Below are 24,342 nucleotides of genomic sequence, written 5' to 3'. Positions count from 1 at the left end.
TCTCTTGTTAACACTCTTTTAGTCTACACAATATTTCTTCATGATGATCACTCAATCAAAGGTTATTAACACTCAAATTCTCCTCCTCCAAACCACCCTACAAACAACCAAGTTAGAAAACAACAAAGCATGCTCATTTTTGGCTTTGAAAATAGGTCACATGATCACCTGAGGGCCTACAAACTAGGGCATTAGTTTACTATCACATGGAGAGTATTAATCTATGATTAAGGTTCATGATGAATAATTGGGTGAATTTGGTAGGTGTTCAAAGTTGGGTACTTGTAATTGCATAACTGGGAACACTAGTAGAACAATGATTTTCACAAATAGAAAGGACCTGGAAAAGTGTGTAGACAGATTTGTCAAGACTCAAAAAATAGCAAACTTGAAGCATTTTTAGAGTAGAACACGGTGGTATAATCCATTTGGCTCAATTTATTATAGCCTTGAAGTTATGATATCCTGAACAGGGCTACCGACTAATCTGCACCTTTAGATACTAGTGAAACATTAGAAATTGCATTTGGAATCACATTTGGAAGATAGTCAAATAGATTCTTCATGGGCTCAAATCCAAAAAATAGCATGTATCACACCCCTAAAATAAAACATAAAAGGATATTTTACATTTTGATCAACCGAGTCAAAGTTATGAATGGTCAAACAATACTACTTGACATTCCAAGCAATAGGCATCAACATGACAACAATAAACAACCAACATTGAGGGATTCAAAACTTGGTCAAAACATATTGAAATGAATTGAAATTTGAAACACTGGCTCTTTGATATTCATACTAAATACCTTCAAAGTGGTGAGTCATGAAACTTAACTAGGTGCAAGATATTCAATTGCAAATTAGGCTTCCTATCGCTGTTTAACACTTGGGTAAAGATGCAGAGTTAAGCAATGCTAAAAAATACACTTCACAAAATGACTCAAAATGGTAATTTATCATTATGGGCACATGAATATATTGAAAAAAATATTTTTAACACATGAAAAACTTCATAGGCCTCAAAATGATGGCAAGGTACATATGCATGAAAAACACTTATAGGGGCTTAATTAGACTCAATTTTCAAAATGGTACTCAAAATCAGGGCTTTAATTTTGAGTCCTGACACCACTCTTCACAAAAATCACTCTCTTTTGTTTTCCATACACTCAAATTTCATAGAAATCCATATTGACACATTATGTACTTGGTAAAACTTTCTTTGAATGAAGTAATTTCATAACTTTCTCACTCATGTGCCCAAGTCAGTGGTGCCATATTGGTGTATAAAAATCTACAACTATTTGTTCTCCCTGGTCAACTGTAGCAATTATTTATGAACATTCATTTTTCTTTGAAAAAATTAAAGTAGAAGGAATATTATAACTTGTACAAAGATATAAGGTGCCTACTTTCACACCTTTTTATCATTAAAAGTAACTACACAACTCTCATCACTAAGTTCTCCTACTAAAATTAAATTCCTACTCAGCCTTGCAACATGTCTTACCTCATTTAGTAGCCAATGATTCCCATTCTACAACTTAATCTTAACTTTTCCCTTTCCAACTTAATCTTAATTCATAGAAGATAATTGACTAGTAACCATGTTAAACTTATTTAAATGATCTACAATAGATCCACCTTCTACCATCTTCATATTAAATAAACACTTAATGAGAAATACCTTATTTGAAGTGGAAGGATTTTCATACAACTTCGATAGCATTTGCATCAACTCTTCTATCATCTTCACTTTTGTAATGTTAAATGTCATTGATGGTGCTAGGCATAATCGAATGCTTCCAAGTGCCTTTCTATCTCAATTCTCCTAGTCCTCATCTATCATAGTTTCATGTTTCTTGGTTTTCACTTCCAATGGCTTCCATAAATCCATCTAATAAAGATAGTCCTCCATTCACATTTTCCATAATTGAAAGTTTTATCCATTAAACTTCTCAACCTTTAGCTTACCCTTATTTTCCATCACTCCCACTCAATAACGAGACTCCCATTCAATCATGAGACTTTCCTACAGAGGATAAATAAAAAAAAACCCCACTCTAATACCACTTGTTAGGATTAACCATAGATAGAAATAACAACTACATGAAATATAACCATTATTAGAAAATAATAAATTGCACAAAAAGAGAACACAATATCCCAAGATTTAATGTGGTTCACCCAATCCCTAGGCTATGTCCATAAAAAAATGAGTCCAATATTACTAGATCCAATGATTGCAACTAGATTACAACATGTAATCCCTTACAACTCAATACTGTGATAAGAAAAAATTATCACATCACACCTTATGAAATCACTAACTCTAACCCATTTTATACATGTATTTTTCCACTATAGGGTTAAAATTACCTACTACATGTTGGCCCAAAAATGATGATAAAATAGCCTCAAACCTCGTTGAGGAATTATGGAGTATGTATAGTACTTCCCTAATAAGTCACCACAAACTAATAATGAATTCCTAACTTTTTGTAAGTTCATGGAAAAGACTTGTTTGATGTTAGGTAGACCAAGAGGTGAAGGAAACCATGAGGATCCTTTTCTATACTCAGACTATATCTATATATAACTAGAAATAACCTCTAACATGATTCTCACTTCTATCTCTACCTCATCTAAGTTGATGGGGAGGAAACACATTTCCACTCCTAGTTGCAATACTCATAGACAATGACTTATGGAAAAGTTTAAACAAGGACCACACTTATAACATCATCTCAAAGTAAGTAATTAATAGTAAGTGTGATGTATGCTAGGGTACAAGTAGTTAAAGAAATTGCTAGAACAACTAAGAGATTAACTATCATGACACAAGGTATGACAACAAAATATATAACATGAGATAGTAGAGTGATGAGACTAGTTCAAATGTGTATCACAAGTGTTCAACTAAGAAAATTATTTGAGTTTCAAAATATTGGAGATAGAGAAATGAATCCGTGTACTTAGACAAAGACTAGACTCAGACAAAGTTTTGATGAAGAAGCTAAAAATAGCTCACTAGTTTTGACAATTTCTCATAGACTCACTTGAGGAAATAACTCTGAGGCAAGTAAATGACATAGACTAGGTGAGTAAGTGAACTTGACAAAAAAATTTGAGCAAATTTTGATAATTTTGGGATAAAATTTTGTGCAAGGATCTTTGTAGACTTGTGCGAGGAAGTATATAGAATGGCATGAGAAAAGGGAACAAAAATTCCCAAGTTCTTATCTTGTGTAAGGTTTTGCAACAAACCAAATGAGGTCATGATAGACTAATAAGTTTAACTAATTTTGGACAGTTTTGATAGTGTTTCTGCACAATCTCATGTGAGAAAACTAATCTTCTTGTGCAAAGAAGTACATAAAGTGACATGAGGAAATGTAGACTAGAAGAGCTGAAGGTCTTGAATTGCACAAAATTTCACAATAAACTAAGTGAGTAAAAGATAAATTTCTTAGTTTGGACCAAATTTTGAATATATTTTGATCAGTTTTGACAGGTTGCAAACAAGTTTCAGACAATATTTATGGTTTTCAAATAGATTTGGACATTGTTTTCCGATAGACATCATTTTGAACTGATTTGGAAAGTATGACAATTTGTTTTTTAGACTTGTTTGTAAAAATATACAAGGGGATACAAGTAGTAGTCCTAAAAAATCCAACTGAGGACAAAGAAACTTGGAGGGATGAGGGATTTTTAACCTTTTATTTGGATAGTTTGGAGAAGTGTTGACTTTAAAAGGATACTTTTTATCCCTATAACTAAAATTTGTAGAGGTAGCAAAATATTTGTCTCACATCTTATGTGCATGCATTCACCTCAAACACTTGTATCACCCCACTAGAGGGCACCCATGTTTTTGGTGTATTCTAAGGACTCAATAACATATATGTTCAAAGGCTACCCTTGAGGCAAGGGCCAATGTCATATGCCACCTTCCAGCATCTAGGTATATACCTCTATTAAGATGTACAAGAGAGATTCTTCCTCTTCATTGCACAAAGATTATGCCTCCTTTTAGAGGCGAACCAGGTAGCAACTAACTACAAAGTATTTAATAGGCTTTCATTCACATTAATTCTTGATGGCCTCATAAATGAGATTAAGGCTAACATCCCACACCAACGTCTAAAAGTGCACATACTTGACTAGCAAGACTAAAGCAATGATGTCTATTGTAAGAGACAAAGCTTTCTCTTGATATGTGATATCAAAATCAAGAAAAAGAAATTAACATGGCTTTGGAGTTTTTGAATCTACAAAGCTTCCTTATTATAGTGAGTTGGAATCACCAGCATTAGGTGTGTGCTCTCTTGGGTCATTCCTGGAGGTTGGATCACTCTAGTAAGCCCTCTAAGGACTAAATCAGACTTGGTTTGGATTGAAGGGCCCAAGTTTCTAATTTTTCCAAAGGGAAAAGAGCATACTCCTCTACCTTTTCACCTCAACCAAACACATAGAACACATTCATCACTGAGCTAGCTTATCAATCCTAACTTCTCTAATTCTGGGTTTCTGATTTTCCCAAAGGGAAAAGAACATTATCCCTTCAATAATTTCTTTCTTTTTTGGAGAACCACTACCGTCCATGCCTCCTTTGAGTACCATCTTCCAAAGGTGTCTAGGTTTCTGATTTACTCTTGGGCATCACTTCTAAGTAGCAAAGAGCATAATCGCCCATTCCTTTATCTACATACCTATGAAGTTTACAAGGCCTATTTAATCTATGTGGATTGGAATCATGTAAGAAGAAAAATGTTTGAGCAGGTTTGAATTGTCTTCAACAAATGGTTCTTTAACAAGTGTCCTAAAATCAAACCATTAGCAAGTTTTGTGTGTTTATTTCAATGTGTCTTTGATAATGATCCTGCAAACCACTATTATGCTATTCCAAAAATCATAAATTATAAAATAATTACATTAGAAGTAGATATTAGAACAACAATATCAATGCCAGATTGTGAAAAATACAAAATTTGGCTATTTTGTTGTCAAGTCTCACATGAGACTTCACACAGGCTGCATGAGTGAATGCTTTGTGTCATGCAAGAGAATGTTCTCTCCATGTGAGCATATGCAATTCCATGAAAGAAATTATAAAGGATGACATGAGCATTCAAAATTCTTGTGTGAGTAAAGATCTTTGTGTGCAAGATTTCACTATATTGTATGGAACAAAATCTAGAATGTCAAACATGAAGATAAATGAGACCAAAAAATTGATTTTTCTGCCCCACAATGGGTGTCAAAAATGTGAGAGTTAAATATGGTCCTATAATTCAACTATACACTTCAACATGATCTTTATTTGTCAAGTACATCCAAGAATGAACATGAGATTAGTCATATGGCATGTCTACACAAGACGATCTATTATCTTCGAACTAGATAGGGTTTTACGATACACTCTTAGAATTGAGAGTTCAGTAACTAGACCAAACTAGAGTGAAGGATTTGAATGAATGAAAATGCAAGACTGATCTAATTTTTTGAGATTTTTTATGCAAAGATATAAATTAATCTAGATGATATTCAAATTAATCTAAGACAAATGATAAGCCAATTAATCTAAATGAATCCATTATAACATATATGATAAAGTATGTGAAAGCAATGGAGTTGTGAATGCAAACTACTTGAGTGCTCAATCCAATAGTGGTTTGATACTCCTCACTTGCATCCTCCCTAAATGAGAGGTTGAGGGTCTCTTTTTATAGAATCTTGAACCCAACCAGTGGTCAAGATTAAATTGGATGTACAGTTCATATTGGAGGAGAGATTGAGTCTTCCATTTTTTATGGAGTTAAATGAGATGAATTAGGGAGCAATATTGATCCATTTAAATATGACCTCATAATCTAATATTCTAATTAATTAAATAATTGGTGTCAACAATTATGATGAGGGTATTTAATTAAATCAATATCTTTAATTCTATTTTCATGTGTATTAGCTAAAAGGGGTGGATTTTAATTTATTTAAAGTTCTAGAACTTGTAATTAAATTAATTTGATTAAAAGGTTAATTTAGCCAATTTAGATCAATATTTAAGAATTAAATAAAGTATGTGATTAATACAAATTAGGTATTTTCTACATTTGACACTTAGGTCAAGTAAAGACAATCAAAATTAGAAATACCTAGTACAATTGGACTTAATTGATCTAGAAATTTATGTTGTAGGATTGATGCACCGAAATTGGTTTAGAATGCCAATGTACCAATTTAGGGGTATTACAACAACTACTCCTATACTCATGTTGTCCATGAATGTCACCATACACAAGGAATATGTTAATCTCCCCCATACATCGACATCTTTTAAAATCCTCTTCATAAATTAACATGACTATATCTCCCAAAGGATAATCTTCTATAGGATTTTTTCATGTTCTATTCTCTTCCTAATTGACACCAGTGACAAAGGTATCATTATGTCAATTCACTTAGTATGATCTGCAATAAGCTCAAGTGTCCAAAGACACTATTAAATACTAGTATCAAGAGTCTTTCATGACTTAGCTAAAACAAAGATACTCTCCCATAGGAGAAATATCAAGCATCCAATCTAGATAAAATAAATAGTGCTTTGTTACCACTAGACAAATGCAATCTCTGCATCAACTACTCAAAAGTAGGTTAGGGCATAACCCCAAGTGTACTTCTTAAGTAATAAAGTGTTTCCTTTGCCAAAGGTTTTATAAATATTTATGCTATCTACTCCTTTGTGCTAGCATACTTTAATTTGATCCCTTTCTCTGCAATGTCTTCTCTTTGTTGGCTCCTAATTTAATAGATTCAAAAATAACCAAGAAGCTAGAACAATACATATAAGGCTAGAAAATTCCTATGATGGATGCACTTGATTGCTAATCTTGGGTCAACTATAAGGCATAACTCCTTCTGCACTTTAGGCTCTGCAACACCTAGGTAGGTAAACCTTGTGGTTCTAATACATAGTACTAGTGCAAATAAACATATAATTTGAACCTATTAATAGCATATGAAACCCTTATATCTTCTGATACTTATGCAATAACATAGGAATGAAATAGCCACAAATCATAACCTATGAACCCATAAGCCAAGTGAGGGTTAATTCCTTTCAGCCCACTACAAAACATGAAAAACTGAATTGATTTTATTAAAATGATTTGTACAATTGATTTTCATCTCATATTGCATCTAATTTAGTGATCAATGCCTTATCCATTGCAACGTAGAGTCACTACTAGTAAGATGACCTAACTTGATTGCCTTACAATTAAGTTTATCAACTGAAATCCCCAAACTCCATTCTTACTAGAATCCCCTCCATACACCTAAAATCCCTATAAGATCATTGAAGAATTTATTTAACTCCTTGAATTAAAAGCAACAACAGATCTGACACATAACTCATCCAAGCTGCCTTAAATTAAATGAACCTTATTCATTTAATTAAAAAGTTAACAACATATGAAGAATTAGGAGATAGAATAAGAGAACATAGATAATTCATTGTAAATTCCCTTTTGTATTTATCCTTGGAAAGATTGAATACATTAACTGGTAACACTAAATGAAACTCAAGATATGTCACATGATCTATCACCAATTTTCATTATCTCAAAGAAACAAGATATGAAATGAACCCAGAAACCTACACAAGAATGGATTTGTGGCCTTCACAACTAGAGCTCTACTCAATAGATAGGAAGTAAAACCAACCAACCACTTGGTCTCACAGTAAAAACTATAACCCTACTGGTTTCATAGAGAAAATTGCCAACAACCTTATAATGAATGAGAGAAAGAAAGATATAGAAGGAATGAATTCCTGGATTTTCTCTGCAACCACCATGTGTCCACTTGGAAAATTTCTTGAAGAAGTTAAAAACATCTCTCTAATCTCTTCCAACAACTAGAAAATCAAATCGTCACTCATTTTGCCTCCAAAGTTGAAAATATCTTTAGCACTTGATGGAAAATATAACTGATTTGGCAAGAAACAATTACCAAATTTTCCACTAGATATACATCAAATTGTTAATTAGAAGCCAAATACTTCAACTAGGATTGAAATATCACACTCTGGAGCAATGAAACATGCCAAATGTCACCACTATTGATATTTACAACTGAAACATCTGCCAAAAACCATGGATTCATAAGAATCACAAATCTAGAATTGGAAAGTTCATCTTCTATTGATTCCAATGGTATATTGGAGTCCATATTTTGGGCAAAAAATGCCCCTTTGATAGCCATTCAAAGTTTCAGGGTCCAACTATGGGTTTGCACACTAAAATACAAAATATTTTAAAAAATTAAAAAAAAACTCTATAGTATAAACTATAGGTTTTAAAAATTTAACCTTGACTTTAAAATATGAATGCCCTTTCATTTTTTGAACAAAATATTAAAATAATTAATATTTTATTGACCTTTTATTCCTCTCCTAAGTCCACTTGGGTGCTAGATGTGTGTCACATGGCACTATACCATTGGTCTGACCTCGACACCATCATGCCACTTGTCCACTTTTGATTCACCATCACCATCCAAGCAGCCCACCATGTTTTTTAATTTTTTGGTGGTTTCATGTCACTACCAACATAATTCTCACAATTATCGGTGGTGACATAGCAACCACTAGAAACTTCAAAGAAATTTTGCTAGTCAAAAATCATTTGACTTTATTTCTATTGGCCACAGCAGGCCCCTCCAAGAAATTTGCGCTTCAAAAGTGCATGTCTTTTAAGACATTAAGTCTATTACACCCTTGGTCTTTTAAACACCAATGATTTGCATCCCAAAAATAATTTGGGACAATGTGATTTCCTCTTCCTGTTATGAATAGAGAAACTTCATTCATCAGTAGGGAGGAATGGTCGCAAGGGAAAAATAAATGGAGTAGACAAGTGGGCGCTGATCCTCTCTTGTTCAGAACTCCTTTGCCTACCCCCTACGTGGAGTGCAACTCCTTGTAGGCCATGGATTTCCCTACTACCTCTTCCCAACCTCCTTTGATGCTACAACTTCCTCTAATGCTATGGCTTCCATCCTTCAATGCCATGCTTTCCTCTTAATGCAAGCCTACAGACTTGTATGTAACCGATCTTCTTCAACGTGGGGAAAAAGCTACTGCTCATAATGTTGAGGATGCTCTTGGGTGCTCAAGCTACCATGAACATGGGCCTACCCTACTTCTTTGCAAGTAACCTTCAACGTATGTGAAGCTGCAGGCATCTTCCTCTATAGTCTTCCCCTACCATGAGTTGGGACATTTCATATAATTCATCAGGACACTCACAAGATTAACAATACTCATCACTTTCTTAATGAGAGTCCACACCATAATGACTATAGTTAGAGGGAAAGATGCATATTTCACCTCCATCAATTCTTTGATCTTGTATCTATTCAGAAGAAACCACACGATCCAAGTGAATGAGATGGCTAATATAACAACAAGGAGGCTTGGAAAAAGATTTCAAACTAGATAACTTGTTTCTAGTTTCTCCAAGTATTTCTTAAACATGTGCTTAACCATTGAGCATTTGTCATTATTTCTTCCACTTCTTTTGTGATTTTCACTACCATGCCCACCATGGATTCTAATTCATTGCTTCATTTCCATGCATTGTATCAGACAGTTAATATAGCATGCACACTTTCCTCTATCAGAGAATCAACTTTTGACTGTGATTCTTTATTTTCTGATCTAATTGTGAAATTCAACTTTTATGGTAATCCTTTTCCATGGAAATGCCATTATATAAAAATGCAACATTCTAGAATGCCTATTCACTAGATACATCTCTTTCATTGTGGGAATGGCCTGTGGCTTCTTGAGGTTGCTCATGAGGAAAATCCAAGTGCATCTAATAAATTTCCAAACAAATAAGGTGTTCTAAAAATAAGAATCTTTTGTTAGATTTTGTAATTATGAGTGACTCCTCAGGCTCCACATCATTAAGATGATGAAAAATCAAAGTTACATCAATATTGAATTTATGCATTATAGCGAGAGATAGCAACCTCGACTTTATCACTTACATCATCATTTTTATCATCTCCAACTACTAACAAAAGGTTTCTCTTTGATTTGGTTTGAGAAAAACTCAAGCCTACACACCTCCTTAAGTATTACAAAGTGATGACTTCTTTGATACCTTCCTAATGATCAATATCATTTTGGTCTCTAAATATTTTCAACTTCACATCTTATCAATTTGGTGCAATTAGTCAGGCCCCAAAGTGGGTCCAGCTATTTTTTTTTCATTTTTGAACACCTGAACTGTCAGATTGATCCATTAGTCATATGACATTGATTTGATCAAAATTCAATCACTGTTTCATCACTTAAAACTAATTTTTAACCTTTCCTGCAAACTATCAACTTCATGCCAAGAGGTCCTTTGACTGGCCTTAAAAATTGACAAAAACACTTGAATGGGCTCTAAGATTTGACATGTTGATTCTTTGTTGCACATTCTTGCATCATGCCAAATCTCATCTCATGATGAATTCTCAGTCAAAAGATATAGACTGTCAAAGTTTCCCTCTCAGAATTGCCTGCAATAAAACATGTCAGAAAATAATAAAATATGCTAGGATTTGGCTTTGAAAATAGGGAAAACTAATACTTGAGGAAACAAAAATTGGGGAATTGGTTTACTGTCATAAGGAAAACATAAATCTAGGATTAGAGCTCATGAAAAATAATGAGGAAAATTTGTCAAGTAGTCAAAGTGGGCCACTCAGATTTGCAAAGCTAGGAATAATGACAAAAAACCATTTTTTGTGAATGGAATGAACCTGAGAAAGTGTGCAAATGGATTTTTCAAGATTTGGAAATTGGCACACTTAAAGTATTTTTGGAGTAGAACATAGTGGTACAATCCATTTGATCTTACCTATCATAGATTTTGAGTTATGACATCGTGAACAAGGGTACTGACCAATCTACATTTTATGACACAAGTAAAAACTTACAAATTGCTTTTAGAATTGCATTCGAAAATAAATCAAATAGATTTTTCATAAGCTCATAATTAAAACATAGCAAGTATCTAACCTCTAGAATGCAATAAAAAAGGAATTTTATTATTTTGGTCAACTAGGTCAAAGTTATAACAAGACAAACAAGGCCTCCTAGATTTCAGAATAATTTGCATTAGCATGACAACAGTAAACAACTGACTTTGAGGGATTCAAAACCTAGTCAAAACATATTGAAATGAATCAAAATATGAAACATAGATTCTTTGGTATAGATACTAAACATTCCAAAAATGGTGAGTCATGAAACATAACTAGGTATGAGATATTTAGATGCAAACAAGGCCTCCTATTGCTGTTTGACACTTAGGCAAAAATGCAGATTTGGACATTGCTCAAAATGGAACTTCACCAAATGACTTAGAATGACAATTTATCATCATGGGATGAATGGATATATTGAATGCAAGGTGTTAGAAACATTAAACACCTCTTAGGCCTCAAATAGACAGTACGGTACACATGCATCAAAGAACACTTATAGGGCTTGATTTTTTGAATGGCACTCAAAATCAAGGCTTCAATTTTGAGTCCCAACACTCTCAAAAAGTGATACTTAATAGATATATGCTTTGTCTTTGAATGTAAAATTGTATTATTTGACATATTCATAGTACTTGTGTTATCACAATGTATGATAATAGGCTCTGTGAGTTCTATCTCAATGTCTTTCACTATTTTCTTCATCTAAATAATTTGATTACAACTATTTGCTATTGCTACATGCTCTAGTTCTACCATACTATGTGAAATACAATCCTTTTTCTTTCTTAGCCAAGAAACCAATCTTCCTCCCTTGAAAAATTCTCCACCACTAGTACTCTTTCTTTCATCTATACCTCCTTCCCAAACTACATCAAGGTATACACAAAGTAAAATCATGTGATTTGTTATACCATAACCCATAATTAGGTGTGTCTTTCAAGTATATGAAAATACTTTTTACAATTGTTTAATGTGTGTCTTTAGGATCTTCCTAAAATCTTGCAATAATTAAAATTGAATTAGCTATATCAGGTCTAGTATGTGTCTGATATTTCAGTCCACTAATTAAAGATCAATACTTTTTCTATTCAATAGAAGGGGATTCATCTTTGCTAGACCATTTATATCTTGTTATCATATGAGTTCCAACAGGTTTACAACTTTCCAAACTAAATCTCTTTAATAAGAATTTAAGGTACTTAGCTTGTGATATGAAAATGCCTTCTTTATTTTGTAAAATATGCAATACGAAGAAGTACTTAATCTCACCAATCATACTCATTTCAAATTCCTTCTTCATTTCCTCTGAAAAAACTTACTCATTACCTCAAAAAATAATTTCATCCAAAATTACTACATAAATTAGTAATCCTTTATCATTCTTTCTTAGATATGAGTTACCATCAACATTACCTTATGCAAATTCCAAATTTATCAAGTGTTTTACCAATCTTGCACACTAGGCTCTAAGTGCTTGTTTTAGTCCATAAAATACCTTCTTCAATCTACAAACCATATCATCTACATTTGTCAAAGAAAAATCATTAGGTTTCTTAATGTATACCTCTTCTTCAAGATCTCCATTTAGAAAAGCTAACTTGGCATCCATTTGATAAACTTTAGAGTTTGTTTTAGCTAGATATGCCAAAAACATTCTTAGTGCTTCCAATCTAGCAATAAGTGCAAAATTTTCTTCAAAGTTAATTCCTTCTTGTTGTGATTAACCTTTACATACCAATATTTCTTTGTTTCTTACAACTTCACCTTGTTCATTCATTTTGTTTCTAAATACACATTTCATTCCAATAATATTCGTATCCTTAGGTCTAAACACCAATTCCCAGATCTTGTACTTTTCTATCTTCTCTAATTCTTCTTTTATATATTTATCCATTAATAATCCTTACAAGATTCATCACCATTCTTAAGGTTGACTTGAGAAATTAAACATAGTTCTTTTTATACCTTGTTTCTTATCATAACTCCTCTATCTTTGCTTCAAAATATCAAAAATGAAGAGAGTAACTAAGAGGGGAGGGGAAAATCAGTTATCACAAAAAAAATTCCTTGTACCTAGATGGTAAATCAAACTTTTCATTGATAATGAAATTATTTATCCAGCTTGGTTAAAACTAAGTTCTTGTTGTAACTATGTTAACAAACTAGTCTTATGAATATTAATATGTTTTAACCTTTAGTAACTTAGTTGCAAAAACATAAAGCATAAATAAAATAACATGAACATAAATGACACCAAGATTTAATGTGGAAACCCCATTTTGGAAAATCACCATGCAAATAGTTACAATATTTCACTCATCTAAAGTGAGCCCTATTAGGAGCCAACCCTATTAAAGGTTACAATACATACTATTAAGTATGACCTTGTAGGAGGATTTAGATCACCTATTAGGAGTGGCCTAGTTAGAGGTCTTCCAACACTTCAATCTTGAAATGTCACCTTGTTAAAGGATTAAGAATCTAACTGTTAAGTCAACTCTATTAGGAGATTTCTTAACTGCTACAATAGTTAGAAGGTAACAATAATTAGACTTGATTTATGAAGCAAATTATTTTTCAAATTCAGATCTCTATTTGGCTTGACCTCTTGATCCTTACTGATCAAAATATTCTTTGCAGCTTATCTACTTTCCTACTCTTCCTTATCCTTCAATCACATATCCATCTTATTATTGGAAATAATTTCTTGATCCATATTATGTTTGAAAAATTAACTATTGTAACAACATACTCTTCTTTTGCTATTAATTGATAGATACAATTCTTCTTCTTGGTTTTCCAACATACTAATCTCTTTCCAAGAAAGAAAACTCCACCACTGGTACTTTTTCTATCATCAATGCTTCTTTCCCAATATGCATTTGTGAAGGTTTTTAACTCAAGATTTCCTCCTTTCTTGTACCATAGAACATATTCTTTAGTTCCTTTTAGGTACCCAAGAATCCTTTTTACTAGCATAATGTGATTTTATTTAGAATTTACAGAAAACCTTGCAACCATGCCGACTGCCAATGCAATATTAGGTATGGTATGTACCACATACTAAAGTTTCCCAATCATTGATTTGGTAGTACAATTTAGCTCCTTTGAATCATCATTATTTAAAAGTTTATGTCTAGTAGGCATAGGTGTTCAAACTAGTTTGGAATCTTTCATTCCAAATGCTTTTAGTGTTTCCTTGATGTACTTTGAACAAGTGATGTATATGCCGTCCTTCATTTGATGAAGTTGTAGGCCAAAAAATAATTTTATCTCTCCAAATAAAGACATTTCAAATTCTTTCTTATTATTGTTGGAAATGAGAATAGAGTAACTAAGAGGGGGAGGGGGTGAATCAGTTACTACAAAACTTTCTATAGTCCCTAAGATGTCTGAATATACCCTTGATCTAATTAATATAAAATGCTAAAACTTGATAATGTAGCAAATGATAAATATTAAGAACTGATATGTTATCATGCACAAAGCAATTCAACAATTAAGAACACAAGAGACACCAGTTTTAACGTGGAAACCCAATATGGAAAAAACCACCAATGTAACTAGATACTGTTTTTCACTCTTCTGAAGTGAGCCCTATTAGGAGCCAACCTTGTTAAAGGTTACAAAAACACACTGTTAGGTGTGACCCTGTTAAAGGATTTAATCACCCTGTTAGGAGTGGCCATGCTAGAGGTCTTTAGAACAATTCAACTGAACTGTCACCTTGTTAGAGGATTTATTGAATGGCTGTTAAACCAACTCTGTTAAGAGATTTTGAATTCACTGTTACAATGGTTAGAAAGAAACAATGAAGTGACCTGATATAATGTGCAACTTATCTTTTCTGATTACAGATCTCTATTATGCTTGACTGGATCCTTACTGATCAAATACAACTTTACAACTCCTTCAACACATCTGATCCTTCATCAGACTTTGCTCAACATTCGCCTTTTCATTTCATACTATAATTCGCATTCATAACTTCTTTTTCACAATCACACACACCTTTTAATTCATAACTTGAATGACCATATATACCTTTCAGATTATCTTAGTCGGCTCAAATCATTGACTAAACAAACAATTACAACAGTCGGCTAGAAGTAATTAATTAGCAAATCCCTATACTGGCTGACCCTGCACGGTGAACTTTGTTCAGAAAATAATTCCTGTGTTAACTAACTAAGCTCTGTAAATACAGCGAACTTCGTGACAATCCTTCAATGGCCCGAAGAACTTGGTAAGTACTGAGTTTCCTGAGATAACCGAGTGAGCTCGGTGGAAACTACCCTTTGGAGACCGAGTGAAGCTCGGTTAACACTGACTTCTCCATGATTCCTTTGATGATCGAGTGAACTCAGTGGAAACTACCCTTTGGAGACCGAGTGAAGCTCGATTAACACTGAATTCCACATTTCCTTCGTTGATTGAGTGAGCTCAATGAACACTGTCTTTCACCTTTCCTTTGTTGACCGAGTTAGCTCGGTTAACACTGTCTTCCACATTTCCTTCGATGATCGACTGAGCTCGATTGGCACTGTAGATTGCATTGCAGACTATCTAAGCTCGGTGAACTTGAGACTAATGACTGATATGACATTTGTGTGACATCAAGGACAACATTATCCAACAATCTCCCTCTTTGGTATTGATGTCAACACAACATGTCATAACAGAATAAAAATTTGAAAACAAATCCAACAAGATAACAGACTTCTCCCTCCTTCAATAATCTCCCTCTGTTAAGGGACTTCATGGAAAACTTTTCAAATCTCACAAATTTCAGAAGGATATGACAGTAAATCTCTCCCTCTTTGACAACACATGCCAAAGATAACAGAAGTTAAGTGAATTGTAATGTACCTTTAGTACTGATTCATATGCAATGATTTCTGATTAAACTACATCAATAGATAGATCTTCAATCTTGTATGCATTGATGCATTACTAGAACTTATTTTTAGTGGAATTCAGATAGGGGAATGACCCCTAACTTACCTATGAGATACAGAAATGCATCCTTAGGTAAAGGCTTTGTGAATATGCCAACAATTTGTTCCTTTGTATGGACATATTCCAATCTGATCTCCTTGTCTTGCACCAATTCTCTGACAAAATGATATTTTATTGCAATATGCTTGGTCTTGGAATGCATCACTGTATTCTTAGATATGTTGATTGCACTAGTATTGTCACAGAACATGACAACTGGTTCTTTGATTTCCATCTTCATTCCTTGCAATAACTGCTTAAACCAAACAATAATTAAACAGTTTACTGCTGCAGCAACATACTCTGCCTCTGCTGTAGATTGGGATGTACAATTCTTCTTTTTGCTTGTCGAAGAAACCAATATTTTTCCAAGAAAGAATGCTCCTCCACTTGTGCTTTTTCTGTCATCAAGGTTTCCTGCCCAATCAGCATCAGTAAACACTTTCAAATCCAAATTACCTCCAAATTTGTACCATAAGCCATAATCTTTAGTTCCTTTCAAATATCTCATTATTCTTTTGATTGCCATCAGGTGAGTTTCTCTTGGCTTTGCTGAAAATCTTGCAACAATACCAACTGCAAGGGCAATATCTGGCCTGGTATGAACTACGTATTGCATCTTTCCAATCATAGATCTATACAATGTTTGATCTACCTCTTTGGATTCATCATCTTTGGTAAGTTTCAATCCAGTACACATAGGAGTTCCAACAGGTTTACAGTTCTCCATACCAAACTTTTTCAATATCTCCTTGATGTATTTTGATTGAGTGATGTAGATGCCATTCTTATTTTGTTGAATTTGAAGACCAAAAAAGAATTTTATTTCACCAAACATAGAAATTTCAAATTCCTTGTTCATTTGTTCTAAAAATTCTTTGCAAAGATCATCATGCCCTGTGAAAATAGTATCATCTACAAATATTTCTGCCAAGACAATCTTATTATCTAGTCCTTCCTTTATATACAAGCTATTATTATCATTGGTTCTTTGAAAACCAATCTGAATAAGATAGTTATGCAATCTTTCATACCATGCTCTAGGGGCTTGTTTCAGACCATACAGTGCCTTGTGTAATTTGTAGACCATGTTCTTTTTATCTGGATCGACAAAACCTTCAGGTTTTTCAATGTAAACCTCTTCATCCAGTATTCCATTGAGGAATGCTGACTTGACATCCATATGATAAACTTTGAATCCTTTGTGAGAAGCATATGCAAGTAAGGTTCTGACTCCTTCCAATCTTGCAATAGGAGCAAAGGTTTCTCCATAATCTATGCCTTCTTCTTGAGAGTATCCTTTGCATACCAATCTGGCTTTGTTTCTAGATACCTTACCATCTTTAGTCAACTTGTTTCTGAATACCCACTTGGTTCCAATTACATTCTTATTTTTAGGCCTGGGTACAAGAGTCAATGTCTTGTTCTTCTCTATCTGTTCTATTTCCTTGTTCATTGCCTCAATCCAACTATCATTTGCCAATGCATCTTTAATGCTTCTAGGTTCAAAATCAGCAAGTAAACAAGTATTTTTCAGCTTGCTTCTTGTCAAGGTTCCTTCATATTTGTCTCCAATGATCTGATCTGATGCATGATGTCTTCTAACATATTTAGCTAATACAGGTTCTTTGCCTCTTGAATGAGTTTCATTGCTATCTCCTTGTCCTTCAATTTCATGTTTAGGCTATTCTGGCTCGGTAAGAATTGGCTCAAGTGCTTCAGACTTGGTAGACACTTGCTCGGTAAAGTCTGAATGTTGCTGTGGCTCGGTTTGAACTTTTTGCAACTCGGTTACTGATGACTCGGGAGTTGAGGATTCTTGAGTGAATGGTATGCTTGGTATAGTATTGGGTTCAATGTAAACAAATCTTCTGTAATCTTCAGGTACCTTTTTTCTTTCTTCTTCAGATTTGTTTGCAAACTCATCAACTTTCACATGTGCACTTTCTATGACTTTGTGAGTGGATAGATTTAAACATCTATATGCTTTGCTTTTGCAAGAATATCCTCAAAATATTCCTTCATCACCTTTTACATCAAATTTTCTTTTTCTAGATTCTTTCAAAATATAACATTTGCTTCCAAATACTTTTAGATAACTTACATTGGGTTTGTAGCCATACCATAATTCATAGGGAGTTTTGAATGAGTCCTTCTTCAACTGTACTCAGTTTAAGGTATGAATTGCAGTGCTGATGGCTTCCTTCCAGTATTTGATAGCAATGTTCTTTTCTATCATTAGGGTTCTTGCACAATCCATGATGGATCTATTTCTTCTTTCAGCTATTCCATTTTGTTCAGAAGTTCCTGGTGCTGAGACCTATCTTTTAATACCTTTTTCAATGCAGAAGTTGTTGAATTCATGTGAGATGAATTCACCACCTCTATCTGTCCTTAAGCATTTTAGTCTTTTTCTTGTTTCTTTTTCTACTCTTGCCAAATACCATTTGAATTTCTCAAATGCTTCTGATTTATTCCTTAGATACATGACAGTCATCATTCTTGAGTAGTCATCAACAAAAAGAATGAAAAACTTTTCTCCAGTATAGATTTCTATTCCAATGGGTCCACATAAATTAGTATGCACAATTTCTAATATATCTTTAGACTGATAGTTCTTACCTTTAAAACTAGTCTTTCCCATTTTACCAATTTGACAATTCTTGCATAGACCAACCTCAGGTTTCTTAATGTTAGGAATGCCTCTTACTTTCTTGAATTTGCTTATTTTTACCAGATTAGCAAAATTGACATGACACAACCTTTTATGCCATAACCAACTTTCTTCAATTTGAGCATAAAATATGAGCATTCACCAAGTTCTAGATAGAACAAGTTACCTTTAGTTTGGGTGCCAGATCCTATCAGCTTTCCTTGCTCATTCAACAGTCTTGCCTTTCCATGCATGAATTCCACCTTGAATCCAGTATTGAGTAACTGTGCCACACTTAGCAAATTATGTTTAAGACCTTCAACCCAATAGGCATTATTACATACAAGTTCTTTGGTTAGACAGATTCTTCCTCTTCCTTTTATGAAACGAGGTTCATTATTACCAAACCTTACACTGCCACCATCATAGTCTTCAAACTGATCAAACTTAGTTTTATCACCAGTAATATGATGTGAGCAACCACTGTCTATAATCCATGTATCATTCTTACTTATATGAGAAATAAGTGCCATTTTATCTTCCTCATCACTGTCAGAATCATCTTTAATGACAATATAAACAATTTCATCCTCACTATTATCAGAATCTTTAGAATTTTCAACCATGAAGCATGATTTCTTACCTTTGTTCTTGGATGATTTGAAGTTTTTCTTGCCATTCCATTTGTAATCTTTCTTTTCATCATTGTTTTTCTTGTTTGGACACCTTGCTGTAATATGACCAATTTCTTCACAAGAAAAACAGATTAGAGGAACTTTACCTTTGTATTTTCCTCTGCCTCTAGAATATTTCCTTGCTAGTAGAGCTTCAATCACTTCGAGGTCACTGTCTAAACTTTGGCTTGATTCGTTTTCACTTTCTGACTGAGATTCCTTCTCCTTTTTGTTTTTCTCCTTGAGTGAGAGCTTGGCTTGAAATGCTGATTCAATGTTCTTGGAGGCTGGAACATAGTTGTCAAAGTTATCTAGTTCAAATGCAGTTAGTCTTCCAACTATGGCCTCAAGATTTATCTAATGATTTCTTCACACCTTCTTTCCTGAATTGCGAAAACTTTGATTGCATAAACGGGAAGCAAGGTTCTGAGAACTTTACTTATAACTGTTTCTCCTTTGATATCACCTCCAGATGCTCTGATTGCACTCACACATGCTTTAACTCTTTCAACATACTTTGCAATGTTTTCATCCTCTCTCATCCTCATTTGATCAAATTATCCTCTTAGACTTTTTGCTTTTTCTCTTCTCACATTATCATCTCCTCCATAGATCTCTTTTAGCTTGTTCAACATCGCAAAGGCAGTTTTGTAGTCCTTAATGTCATCAAATTCTTCATAACTGAGAGCGGATGCTATGTTTATCATCATATTGTTGTGAGTCTTCTTTTCAGCAATGTCATTGACAGACAATGTGCCAGAAGGTTCTTCATATTTTTCTTCAAGGTATTTCAGTCCAGTATCACCAACAGTAGCCAGATGAAGTCTCATCAATCCTTGCCATGCGGAGAAGTTATCTCTGTTGAGTTTTGGAATTTCTCTTTTGTAAGACATCTTGATCTTTGGCTTAGATCCTTGAAATCTTTTCTTGCAAGCACCAAAAGCTCTGATAACAATTTTTGGAAATGAGAATAGAGTAACTGAGAGGGGGAGGGGGTGAATCAGTTACTACAAAACTTTCCATAGTCCCTAAGATGTCTGAATATACCCTTGATCTGATTAATATAAAATTCTAAAACTTGATAATGCAACAAATGATAAATATTAAGAACTGACATGTTATCATGCACAAAGCAATTCAACAATTAAGAACACAAGAGACACCAGCTTTAACGTGGAAACCCAATATGGGAAAAACCACCAATGTAACTAGATACTATTTTTCACTTTTCTGAAGTGAGCCCTGTTAGGAGCCAACCCTGTTAAAGGTTACAAAAACACACTGTTAGGTGTGACCCTATTAAAGGATTTAATCACCCTGTTAGGAGTGGCCTTGCTAGAGGTCTTTAGAACAATTCAACTGAACTGTCACCTTGTTAGAGGATTTATTGAATGGCTGTTAAACCAACTCTGTTAAGAGATTTTGAATTCACTATTACAATGGTTAGAAAGCAACAATGAAGTGACCTGATATAATGTACAACTTATCTTTGCTGATTATAGATCTCTGTTATGCTTGACTGGATCCTTACTGATCAAATACAACTTTACAGCTCCTTCAACACATTTGATCCTTCATCAAACTTTTCTTAATATTCGCCTTTTCATTTCATACTATAATTCGCATTCATAACTTCTTTTTCACAATCACACACACCTTTTAATTCATAACTTGAATGACCATATATACCTTTTAGATTATCTTAGTCGGCTCAAATCACTGACTAAAAAAACAATTACAATAGTTGGCTAGAAGTAATTAATTAGAAAATCCCTATACTGGCTGACCCTGCATGGTGAACTTTGTTCAAAAAATAATTCTTGTGTTAACCGACTGAGCTCGGTTAATACAACGAACTTTGTGACAATCCTTCAATCATCAGGGGAACTCGGTAAGTACTGAGTTTCCTGAGATAACCGAGTGAGCTCGGTGGAAACTACCCTTTGGAGACCGAGTGAATCTTGGTTAACACTGACTTCTCCATGATTCCTTTGATGACCGAGTGAGCTCAGTGGAAACTACCCTTTGGAGATCGAGTGAAGCTTAGTTAACACTGACTTCCACATTTCCTTCATTGATCGAGTGAGCTCGGTGAACACTATCTTTCACCTTTCCTTTGTTGATCGAGTTAGCTTGGTTAACACTGTCTTCCACATTTCCTTCGATGACCGAGTGAGCTCGGTTGGCACTGTAGATTGCATTGCAGACTGTTTGAGCTCGGTGAACTTGAGACTAATGATTGATATGACATATGTGTGACATCAAGGACAACATTATCCAACAATTATTTCCCTGTGACTCGGGTTGCACTATCTAAACTGACTACAACTTAGGTTATGTTTCCTATGATTTAGGTTTCACTATCTAAACTGAATACAACTTGGGTTGTATTGCATATGACTCAAGTTGTAGTGTCCATGACTTGGTAGGTTCACTTTTTTGTTTCCTGGCTTTAACTATTTATGAGTTGGGAAAATTCTTAGGTTCCTCCTCATAGTAAACAAACTTTATTTATTCTTCAAGATCCTTACTTCTCTATTCTTCACTTCTTTCTACAAACTCATCAATCTTCATATGTGCACTTTCTACAATTTTGTGAATAGCAAGATTAAAACATTTGTATGCCTTACTTTTATTAGAATAAACTAGGAATATACTTTCATCACTTTTTGCATCAAGTTTTTCTTTCCTTGCATCAACTTTGCATCAATTTTGAATCCCTTTTCGGAGATCCTAACCATGTTAGGAGTTGTGCCAACCTTATTAGGAGTTGAAAAGAAGAAAAATGGACCCACTATCCAAAAAGCTTCACTTCTATCCTCATTGAATAATATAAGTGTACAATAAAAACTTTTGAACAACAAATTATCTTACCAAATATAGTTCCTTGTAAGCTCACCATGCCTCACTTGCACCAATTGCTTCTCTAATCCAAATGATATTCGAATTCAAGCTCACATAATACATAAAAATAACCTCATCGATAATTACAACCAAGGAAAAATTATTTCCTTTACAAAAAGTCCTAAAATAATTATTGAGTCATCCTTGAGGCTTTCTCATTTTATTGCAATAATAAATGACCAACTTAAGATATTACAATACACTCTACATTACAACATTACATCTTTTCATGATTACAAGTAATCCATCCACTTATAGTATTGATAAATTTCCAATTGATGGACATTTGATCATGCATGATTTTCCAAACCATATTCAACATATCTTCAACCCATGTTTCAGCTCACTCAACTAGATTACATCTCTATTGGGAGATAAAATCCAAATATTAGTACCCACTTTCTAGAAATGTTGCCTAAATACTATATCCTTCATAACACTATCTAGTGTTCATATTTCCATACACTTTCTTAACTCTAGCATCTAGATATACTCTAGAACATAATCCCACATGCACATAAGTTGATCTTCATACCTCAAATTGTGCAAAGCCAATTTCTATCTACCGCTTTGCTAGTCTTCACAAAATAACCAATATACTAACATCAATGAATTCTTTTATATCATGAATGTAACGTATACCCACTAAATAATGTCTCCAACACTTATAGGATACTCCCCCATTATAATACAATCAACATTCATGCTAACAAAAAATTGATGAAAAAATTCAGATTTTTATCTTTAGTTTCTTTTGTAGCTATGTCAACCAATGTTTCGGTAAGGATGGTTTAGAATGTGGCTATGGAGGTCATGCTTAGTATGCCATAAAGTTAGCATGGTGTATATCCAAGCACAAAGCTGGAAGTGACTTCCTAGGGACCTTAATGATGAGATCTCTTCAAAGAATAGAGTTCCTTGTTATATTAAAAGGAAGAGATTTCTTGTATATATCAAGTGGGAAAAACATTACAAGGTATATTGAAAGGAAAATATCTCCTAGAGATATTTAGAGGAAGTGGGTTCCTTGAACATCAGTTACAGGAAGACATTTCTTGGATACACTGAAGGAAAATATATTTTACAAGAGTATAATAGGAGGAAGATATTTCAAAGAGAAATCAGGGAAGAAGACACAATAATACTTGTAGATAAAAATCATTATTCATTTTTCTATTAAAGTTTTAGTTTCTTCTAAAGATAGTTTTTAATACAAGCTATATGCACAAGTTGAGTGAATGTATGGATAGAAAGAGGAAATTGTGAGGCTTAAGAAAATATTGAGCCAATTTTATAATTTGTTGAATACATATTCTTTCTCTTGAAGCTAAATAAAAGGTGCACTTGCAAATTTTCTTTATTACAAATTAGGTGAAAGAGATAGAAAAACTTTGGTACATAGCTATAGATAAATAGACAAAAAAGGGTTCACACAAACAAGGATTTAGCAAATAATAAGTTTTTATTCATTAGGGCTAAGATAAGTGTTGTGTAGAACTCAGGTTCTTCACTAAGAGAGTGTTGATTTTAAAAAAAAATCTTAGAAGCAGGATTTGAGTCAATTTAAAGAAATTCTAGTTGGATATTTAGCAACAACTTCTTTTTTAATTATTTAATACAATATTTCTAAGTATATAAGGTTGAGTAAAATCATGAGTGGTTTTATATATGATTTAAGGACAAAGAATCGAAGGAAAAATTCTTTCCTTGAAACCTAAGTAGAACAATTAGGCAATACATATGTAAGATAGTTGCCACAATATATTAGATTTTGAAGAAAGTTAGTTGTTAGGATGAATAGAAATCCAATATTTGCAGGTTTATCCCCACCATGGGGTTCCCTCGGTATATCTGTATTATTATTAGTTTTTTTATTAGATTTTCTTTCTTTATTATTTACCTATTTGTATTAATTAACCCATGGTATTGATTGTTATAAATTAGATAGATTTTCTATTTGTTGAATTTATTGTGCAATTGATCTATAATTAGGTTAAAGAAATTGTAAGTTGTGAGCCTAGTATTTGGGATGTCTTGGGTTTGCCTATACTCAAGATTTTA

This window comes from Cupressus sempervirens, chromosome 5 (assembly GCF_028749045.1).
Source record: "Cupressus sempervirens isolate cs-2001-9-10 chromosome 5, ASM2874904v1, whole genome shotgun sequence".
NCBI classification, from domain to species: domain Eukaryota; kingdom Viridiplantae; phylum Streptophyta; class Pinopsida; order Cupressales; family Cupressaceae; genus Cupressus; species Cupressus sempervirens.
Note: the sequence above shows the minus strand (reverse complement) of the source record.